Source organism: Crocodylus porosus, unplaced genomic scaffold, assembly GCF_001723895.1.
Source record: "Crocodylus porosus isolate Cpor-Errol unplaced genomic scaffold, CroPor_comp1, whole genome shotgun sequence".
In the NCBI taxonomy this organism is placed as follows: domain Eukaryota; kingdom Metazoa; phylum Chordata; order Crocodylia; family Crocodylidae; genus Crocodylus; species Crocodylus porosus.
This window is the reverse complement of record NW_017728918.1, coordinates 64,305,202-64,313,931: the sequence shown is the minus strand read 5'-3', so window position 1 is coordinate 64,313,931 and position 8,730 is coordinate 64,305,202. Positions and strand designations below refer to the sequence as shown.

The window sequence follows — 8,730 nt, the reverse complement described above, 5'->3', positions numbered from 1 at the left end:
ACCACTGCCTGGGTGCAGTCCGTAAGCCAGTTTGCCACCTACCTGACTGTGTAAGTGTCTACTCCACAGCCTGCTAGCTTCCTTATTAGAATAAGATGTGAAACTGTATCGAAGGATACAGCGACAGGTTCACATTTTTGCTTATTCTATAACTTGTATGTAAAAGGCAAGTACTACCACTTCAGACCATGTTTTTGAATGAGGTGGCTATGACTGCTATATTTTGTGTAGAAACCAATGTTCTTGGTGTACGGTAAGCGTACTTAAGAGTACCCCTACTGAGTACAAAGATTGCGTGCCTTGGAGGCTGCTTCACATCATTTATGAATCAAATTAGGTAAAAGTTAGGTGCCTAACTATTTGAACTGGACAGTTAAGTGCACATGAAGAATCAGAACAGCAGATACATAGGGAACTTTTAGGTAAAAAAAAGACAGGAGTTTAGAGCATTTTGTTGGCTCCGGCGTTACACTGCTGTTACCCAGGATTGCCGTGCTAGGCTTAAGCAGCTATTTCAGGCACCTAAGTCTTTTTTTCCTTTTATCAGACCTGAAAGGATTAAGCTTTAATCCTGGAAATATAAATAAGAGTAGGTTTACTTCTGTGAGTATTCCTGAATCTGTTTTGAGGCAGGGACAAGGCAGGGCTAGAGGGGAGGGGAGCGGGGGAGCGGGAATATGCATCCTATAGAGTCTTTTACTCAGCAGAAGCACTTACAGGGCCTCATTGTATTACAAAATGAGGTTCTGTATTATGCATTAACCCCAGTCCTAAAATGGTGCTAGGCAGGGTTCCATCACACAGGATCATTTGTAACATTAAGGACTTAAACATTATTTTTTAGCAAAACATAGCTTAAGCCTAGATCCAGAAAAAGACTTTGACATTGTAATTCCGAGTGTAATTAATACCTAAATTTTAGGCATCTGATCCCTGGTGTGGAATTTTGTCTTCAAGGCCTCTTTATGTATGTTACATGAAATGGTCATTGGATGAAATTCATAAGCAGTCTTTGATGCAGCTATAAGATCCAAGATCTTCTCCCTGTACATTTTTTGGAGGTGAATGGAATCATGTGCCTGGTCTTTACCCTAATGAATCATTAATTATGCCATGCAAAGTGGATCAGCTTCAGTATAAGGGGTAGGTATGTTTCTATTCCAGAACAGCATAAGTGCTTGGGACAGGACACCGTGGGTAGGGACAGACAACAAGCCTAAGCCTGAATTGATTAAATCTTTGCAGGTTAGTCTAAACTGCCTAGGTTGAACGGTAATGAAAGTGTGCAGACATTCCCTCTGGACTGAAGAAATGCAGGCACATGCCTGTAGTGGCTCAGGCTAGAAGCCAGGGGGTGGTAGAGCAGCCCTCTCTTTCTCTTCACAGATTCACCAAAGTTTAGGGCTGGAAGGGACCTCATGAGATCACTGGGTCCAGCCCCCCAACTCTGGGCAGGAAAAGCTGTTAGGGTCAAATAACCCCAGCAAGGTGTGTGTCCAGTCTCCTTTTGAAGACCTCCAAGGTAGGTGCCTGCACCATGCCCACCAGGTATCTATTTCAGAGTCTGAGCATACAAACTGTGAAGAAGTTTTTCCTTATATCCAGTCTGAAACCTTTTTCTATGAGTTTATGACTGTTTCTCCTGGTTTTCCTGGGGTGCTCTGGTGAATAGTTGCTCACCTGCCCCTGATGCTTTCCCCTCGTATATTTATAAGCTGCCATCAAATCCCACCAAAGTCTTTTCTTTTCTAGCCCTGTACAGTCCCATATCTGTCAGCTTTTTCTCATGTGGCTTGCTCTTCAGGCCTCTAATCATACAAGTGGCTCTTCTCTGAACTCTCTCAAGCTTCTCCACATCCTTCTTGAAGTGTGGTGCCCAGAACTGTATGCAGTACTCCAGTTGTGGCCTCACCAATGCTGAGTAGAGCGGGAGAAAAACTTCCTTAATTTTGCTCAAGATGCATCAGTTGATGCATGTCAGCTTGCTCTGCTAATTGTAGCGTCACATTTGTGGCTCATATTCATTTTATGATCAGTTATGTCCCCCAGGTCCCTTTCAGATGTGGTGCTAACACCACCAAGCCTATAAGTTTGTTGCAGATTTTTCCGCCCCAGATGGAGCACTTCATACTTCTCAGTGTTGAACAGCATCTGGTTGTGGTCTACCCATCTAACTAATCTGTCTAGGTCTGCTTGAATTGTCTCCTACCCTGATGTGTGGCCACACTTCCCCAGAGCTTAATGTCATTGGCAAACTTTGCCAGTGTGCTTTTCACCCCCTCATCCAGATCATTGATGAAGATGTGGAAAAGTTCTGGTCCAAGTACCAAACCCTAGGGGACCCCACTGGCTACCTTCTGTCAGGTTGACACATCCATCTATTAGTACTTTCTGGGTCCAACCCCACAGCCAGTTTCCCACCCATCTGATCATTGCATTGTTGAGACCATAGTCCCCTAGTTTTACCTTGAGAGCTTCATGGGACACCAAGTCAAAGGCCTTCCTACAGGCCAAGTAAATGATGTTGACCTCATCTTTCTTATCCAAGTAGTGAGTAACCTGCTCATAGATGGAAATGAGATTAATCAGACATGACCCACTCATGACAAAACTGTGCTGGCTGTCATTTAGAATTTTGCCTTTTACTAGCTTATCGCATATGGACTCTTTAAGAAATTTTTCAAGAATTCTTCCTAGGATTGAGGTCAAGCTGATTGGTCCGTCATTCCCTGGGTCCTCTTTTCTCCCCTTTTTGAAGAAGGGAACAACATTGGCCTTTTCCAAGTTTAAGGCCTTGTCCAGGAGTTCCACCATCCTGGCTTAGAAAAGAGCCTTCCCTTTCAGTGCAAGGCGGCTACCTTCCCTTCCCAGAAGACTTCTGTCTCTGAAGTGCATGTTGTGGTCAAGGAAGCCAAAACTCTCTTGGTAGCACCATCGCTGAAGCCTTCAGTTCACCTGTTTGATACAACCATTTCTCCTAGGCTCACAGCCCACAACTCAGAGGATGGAGGAGAAAACTACCTATGCCCCCAACTCCTTAATCCCAGCCCCCAGAGCCCTGTAATTACTTATGACCTGGCCAGGATTGCACTGAGCTGTGTCATTTGTGCCCACATGAATGAGAAGCATAGGCTAGTGGTCGGAGGGTTGGATGAATTTAGGAATCTCCTCTGCCACATTCTAGATATGGGCCCCTAGGAGGCAGCAGACCTCATGGGAAGAGTCATCCAGCATGACCACCCTATGTCTCTTCTTAGTGGCGGCAGCTAGCTGCTTCCTCTCATCCAGAGCTGGTGTCTCTTCTGATGTCTTTACTGGTGATGTGAGAGGCGCATACCTGTTGCTCAGTTCCAGGGGAGGAGTGACCCTGGTATTGTGTGTCTGGGGACCCAAGATGACTGTCTTCCAAGCATCCCTTGGATGGGGCCCCTAGTTGATCTTCCTGTCATCCATCTTCATGTAGCTAGGCATCTGTGCTGTTTTCTCTTCATTGGGACAAGAGCCTGCTAGGAGTAGTCATTAGTCTCCTGCTTATGGTCCATAATGGTGCAAAGCCTGCCTACCTGGGCCTGGATCTCAGTCACTTGGCATTCCAGGGACCTCACTAAGGACCAAACCCCACAGGTGGGTGTTACCTTGCTCCCATTCCCAGTTGCTGGCAGCTGTGTGAACAGGCCCTGCAGCCAGGGGCTCCATCTGGGTGGAGGCCGAAAACATGGATTCTGTCTGGGTGGAGGCCTTAGTGAAGCAAGGGGAGGGAGTACCATCTGGGGAAAAGGCAGGAAGCCATGAGGTATGACACGTCTCCACCACTGTATGGCAATAGGCTATGCTACTACCCATGAACTGGCCTAGGAACTGGCCTGAAAACTGCCTGCAAATGGCTTCCCCTGTTTTCAGTCCCAAGTTGCTTTCTCTCTTCCACAGTGCTGAGCAGCATTGGGGGGCGGGGGGAGGGAGGCGTGGCCAAGCCCCAGTGGGAACTGTGTTTAGGGAGGGGTTTAAATTCCCACCCTGCCTACACTGTCTCAGGCTTTTCTCCACTCACTGTTCAAGTGTTGCTAGACCCCATCCCCTGGCTAGTACTCTGAAGGGGGGCAGGTGCAGTGCATGCATCTGTTGCTGATACTGAACTTTCCAATCTCCCTCTCTTTCTTCATACTGTCTACACACCTGACAGTTGAGGGAGCCAGCAGGGGGCTGATCATCGCATCACCAAATCAGAGTTTATCATCCCATCACTGAAACAAAAGCCTCTCTTATTAGTTCAAGCTCTTCTTAAACAGCTTTTTTCAAGGAAGGAACAGAGGGACACTATCAGCTGACCTACCGATTAGCTCCAAAAAGCCCTAAGCAGACACTATTCTGTCTGCCTATCCAAGTGAAATTGGATACACACACACATAGACACATCTCAGCATTAGCTAGCATACCACATAACTGGGTTCCATGTAGCTGGGTCTGTGCTGTAGGAGATGGAGGCAGGGGAGGGGAATCCCTGTGTGAGCAGTGAGGAGTGGGGGTGGAGCAGGGGATCCAGGCAGACCCTGCTCTGTCTCCAGACTCCACCAGAACTCTGGCTAGGGAGCAGAGGGACGGGGCCAGCCTTGTTCTCTGGAACAGAGACCACAGCCCAGCCCATGGCTGCAAAGCATATGGGATGCTGTGAAGGCTCTGGTTTAACTTAAACAAGGAAGGAGTCTGGGACAGACATTGCATAAACCAAATCAGTTAAGTCCGATACTATATTCAAACAGGTTTATCTTAAACCAGTGTCAGCCATTTTGAAACTGGTGTATGTGCACTGAACTTATGTTCTGTTACAGGTTTAAACACTTTCTGATCACTTAAACCAGTTTATACATAAAATCTGTGGCTAGCTATACAGGCATGTTCAGATCTGGGATGCGTAGGTCTTCCCTGCACCCTGGGAGTGCATGCGCCAGTGGGGAGCCAGCCATCTCCCCCCACCCTTTCTCTGGATGAGCCACCCATGGCCCCATCCTGCTCCTGGCTGGGGCCTTGCAGCTGTGCATTGTGGTCCTGGGCCCCAAGCCCCACTCAGCTGGGCAGCAGCCTCAGCCTGTGCCTGCCCAGGGTACAGATCTGGAGGCCGCGGGACCCCACTGCCCCCTGGGAATGCACATAGCAGTAGGGAGTTGCCTGCCCAAGCCCACAGGAGGGGGGAAGTGGGGGCAGGGGGCTGTGGACCCAGGTCCATACCCCTGGCACCTGGGGGCCCCTCCAGCAGGGCTGAGGGAGCAGGGGTTGTGGGTGGGGGCAAGGGGCACCAGGAAGGCTGTGGGAGCTGTGGGTGAGGTGTGAGGGGCAACAGCAGGGCTGGGTGGGATGGCTGCGAGAGGGGGCCTTTAATTTTAATAATGGATTTGTGGGGGTGGGGTATGCAGAGAATTTGTGATTTTTTTAGCAAAGAATTTTTTGTTTTTTATCAGGGGAAACCAGGATCCCTGATAATCAAATAATTCTTTCTATTCCTGTCTTCTGTAAAATGTGGCTTTTCACAGCTTCCTGGGTGGAGAAATGCAATTAGGAATCTAGCAACGCTCTACAATATGCCAGGCTGAACCCCCCAAAATTCTTTGTCTGGTATCCCTCAATTCAAAGATAATCTCTACCGTGGCTCAGTAATGGGTCTTGAGGGGACTTAAAAAAACCAAAATTAGATACAACATCATTTATGTGTGACAACTCATGTGACAAGTTACAGAACAGAAAAGTCTTTCCTTTCCATTCCAGATTCTCATTTTGATGTCTAATCAGTGATCTGGAAGATTCCACTGCCTCAGGATATTACTGAAGTGTTCAGGTAGCATGCTAGGGAAATATCACAGTTGCAGAATGTGTATTTGGACAAATGTTTTCAGTGGAAGTGAAGAAGTGGTGTGGACCACTCTGAAATCAGCAGAGAATTAGAGCAGTTCCTGCTTTCAGAATTAGGTGTCTCAATTTTAAGAGTAGATAATGTTGGGATTTTCTTAATATCACTTTTCAGTGTTGTTAACCAAGTTTACTTGAACTTATTTTTAAATCTTGACTGCATTATAGCATAACATGCATCTAGTATGTGTTGTTACTAAGGAAGCATGATTCAATCCTTTTTTTCAACAGGGGTTAACTGTATTTTGTTGAATTTGGTCCACTGCATTGATTCCAGAGAAACACTGAATTCAAGATTTTTTTAAGGTAATAGAAGGGAGCCACATTGGACATGGTGTAGTGGATCATAACTTGAATTTCTAATATTCAGTGAAAATGAAATTTGTGCATCAAAACAGAGTGGGGAGCTGAATGTTAGGGGGACACTTACGCAAGTTCATTGTCAATATAGGAGATATACCAGAGGATAACATGGCCACCCATAATTTAGTTTGATAGGAAAATATGACTGAACTAATTTATACTTATCCTCACCTGATAACTCATGCTGATTCTTCACAACATGAACTGTAGAATGCAACTGACTAAGTAGAGCCAAAGAAAAAAGTAAAGCAAATCAAAGGGTTTGTTTGCCAGGCAAAACATCCACACTTTTTTCTGCCATTCATTGGCATTGGAATGCAGGATATGGCATTGAAATGAGAGATGGAAATAATGGCACTTCTTTTCTCTTGCCTTCTGAAATAGATTTGATTGTTACAACATTGTTAAAAACTGTGAGATAAGATGGGATAGGGCTTTACAGTGTGACACCATCTTCAGTGTAGCTGTCCATTGAATACTCGTAAGGTGAAGTTATGCCTGCATTTAGCCCTCAGAGGGCACTTAAAATGTGGGTGCCTCCATATTAAAACTCATTAACTTGTGCTTAGTGCCCTCTGAGGGCATTTCCAGATGAGCATGCACATGCAGTTTACCATGCCACAGACCTGTCTGCAGCATCACAACCCACATGTGCCACACATACAGGCATTTGCCAAGCTTCACAACCCACATGTGCCACACATACAGGCATTTCCAGTGTGGTGGGTTTTCTGATACCACAAGATCCCAGAGTAAAAAAAAATCCATGCCAGAAAAAGTGGGATGGTGCACATGGCAGCAGCGTGTGCTGCCCCAAACCAGAACCAGGCCAGCCAGAGCAGGAAACACAGCAATAAACGGCACAGAGTAGCGGAAATAACTCCCTGTTCTTGTGATCAAGAAAAATATATATAGTATACTTTGTCATTAAATGTATGATGTTTAATGGAATAGATTTAATATTTACATCAGTTCTTATGCAAAGTGTGCTATGGATTAAAATAAAAACAAATACATGTAAGTTCTTTTTTTCTTTTCAGCTGGCTATGAATTACTCTTTTGGATGCAGTAGTTGCTCATCTGAATACAAGCCATTATCTTAGAGCGCTCCCATTTCCTCCTTTATAGTTTTCAAGCCAACATTAAATCTTGATAGAATGTTACTAATTATGTCTCAATCCTCCCACTGTTTAGTCAACATTGGTAATTTTAAAATAAGAAAAGAGGTGATAGAAAATAGCTGTTGAAGAAAATATATGGAGTTATAGAATGTATTATCAATATAATAACCATTTTTACTGTAGAAAATTTATACTGGCTGGTGCTTCAATATCCACTTTAGGCCTAGTCAGTAATTTCCAGTGTCCATTGGACTCAGTGGGACCTAAAGGACATTGGACTTTATAGGATGCACCTCTTGAAAAAATGGTCACAATCTACATTGTGAATCTTAAATTCACTGGACAGAAGGATTGGTCTTAAATATCGTTGAAGCCCTGATTTGATTTATTCACAATGTATTCAGGAGATTTATTTAAGGAATGTTTAATAATTTTCTAACCTTCTTACATCTGTTACTGACTTCCATTGAAGACTTTCAACTTCCCCTGTTATGTCACATATTTGGCTATAAATTCAGTAGGAGAGAACATACTCTTTAATATAACTAAAGCTATATTATTTAAGTTAGTACTGCATGAGTGAAGTTTGTCAAAGATTATTTTAAAGAGCATTTCCTACTTGGAAAGTAGCCTGCAAAAAACTTCTCTTCAATGAAGTACTTTTTCTCCTTACAACTCTGAGTGTGGGTGGTCTTGTGGGTTTTTAACTCGACCCCTGCTGATCCAGATGGGACAACTGACAACTGCCATCCAGGAAAAAGCCAACCTATTAAATGGGTATTTTGCATTGGTCTTTCATCAGTCCCATGGATGCCCACTACAGGACAGGGAGGTCCAGGTGAGGGAGATCCCCTGCCCTCCATCAATGCTGACCTCATGAAGGAACACCTTGAGAGGCTGGATACCTTCAAGTCAACTGGCCCTGAAAATCTACACCCCAGGGTACACAAGAAGCTGGTGAGAGTCATAGCCCAGCCTCTGGCACGGATCTTTGAAAAATCCTGGTGGTCTGGTGTAGTACCCAAATACTGGAAGAAGGCCAATCTGGTGCCTATGTTCAAGAGAAGGAGGAAAGTGGATCTGGCTAATTACAGGCCCATCAGCCTGACCTCTATCCCAGGGAAGGTCTTAGAAAAGTTTATTAAAGAGTCCATCCTTAATGGACTGGCCAACACCAACATCCTAACGGATAGCCAGCACGGGTTTGTTGCGGGTAGGTCTTGCTTGACCAATCTCATTTCCTTCTACGACCAGGTGACCTATCACCTGAACAAGGGAGAAGAGATTGATGTCATATATCTTGACTTCAAAAAAGCCTTCGATCTGGTATCCCATGATCACCCCTTGG

The 8,730-nt window shown here is 45.0% G+C and overlaps 1 long non-coding RNA gene across 1 annotated transcript in view; it reads left to right on the top strand.

Moving 5' to 3' along the window:
* The first annotated feature begins 1,580 nt into the window (after positions 1-1,580).
* The window catches only part of LOC109312226, a 16,817-nt gene continuing 9,667 nt past the window's right edge, over positions 1,581-8,730 (top strand). Inside the window, exon 1 of the long non-coding RNA XR_002101757.1 lies at positions 1,581-1,664. This is a non-coding gene — a long non-coding RNA (uncharacterized LOC109312226). The remainder of the gene's footprint in view (positions 1,665-8,730) is intronic.